Source organism: Nicotiana tabacum, chromosome 18 (genome assembly GCF_000715075.1).
Source record: "Nicotiana tabacum cultivar K326 chromosome 18, ASM71507v2, whole genome shotgun sequence".
In the NCBI taxonomy this organism is placed as follows: domain Eukaryota; kingdom Viridiplantae; phylum Streptophyta; class Magnoliopsida; order Solanales; family Solanaceae; genus Nicotiana; species Nicotiana tabacum.
This window is the reverse complement of record NC_134097.1, coordinates 60,722,612-60,723,718: the sequence shown is the minus strand read 5'-3', so window position 1 is coordinate 60,723,718 and position 1,107 is coordinate 60,722,612.

Below are 1,107 nucleotides of genomic sequence, written 5' to 3'. Positions count from 1 at the left end.
CTCTCTCTCTCTCTCTGTACGCTACTGGTTCATATAGTCTAGAGTTTTGGACAGCTTACCATCAACAAGTGATTAATTTCTTGGAAATTTGGTTTGAGTTTAAAGTTTAAACAATATTACAGTGTAAAGGTTAAGACTGTTACAAGTGATTATATTTGCACATAATATTTGTTGAACTATTACTCATTCATTATGTATCTTTCAGAAACAAAAACATACAAATTCACAAGCTAACATTGGTTACGCATCAATTATATTAGATGACATCTCAAACAGCAAATGGGGGCACAACATTCGGCGGAGAATTGAATGCATTTTTGTTTACTGTGTAAAACGGTACAGGTAAATTTGTTACGTGGTTTATAGACAAACGAACTGATTTAATTCAAAAATGATAAATGCACTAGATTAGAAATAAGACTTAGCGATTAAAATCAAAGGAAACAACAAGCTTGGCTCCGAGAGTAGTGCCTCTAGGGACATAAATGAGAATAATATAAAAGGTAAGTAAAGTTACTTGATTTAGCTTTGAGAATAGAATGTATCATAAGTTTTGCCAAGAATTTTGTGTCTTACAATGACTGTTGAGTCTATTATAGGGAAACAAGATCCTAGGAACAAGCCCCTCTTAAATGACAATAAAGAGGGCCATTGATGAATATTGAACGGCACGCCATGAATGTAAATATTCTCTACAACTGCTGCCCATTTAATGCCAGAGAATATTCTTCATTGAATGCTATCTGATGGCAAGCATTTGATTCTACTCACGTTGATCATATTCCCTTCGGGGCTAGCCCGATGTCAATTGCACACGTTTTTTCCGGTGCTGGTTACTATGCAATTTACTTTCTACCTGTCATCGGGTCCACATGTTATGTTGCCATTTGATCATTTTATGTAAACCAATTTTACCCTACACAAATACTCCTCCTGCTTTCTGGTGGCATATCTTTGTGTCATCGAAAAGTTGGTAAAGATCCCTTTCTTGGTAGGAAATCTTCTGAAAACCCTTTGAATAGTTTCTGATGCTTGAAAGGACGCACGTCTTCTCGCATTTAATACCCCGAACACGTGTTGCCACACGGTTTAGCAATATTTTCGCCG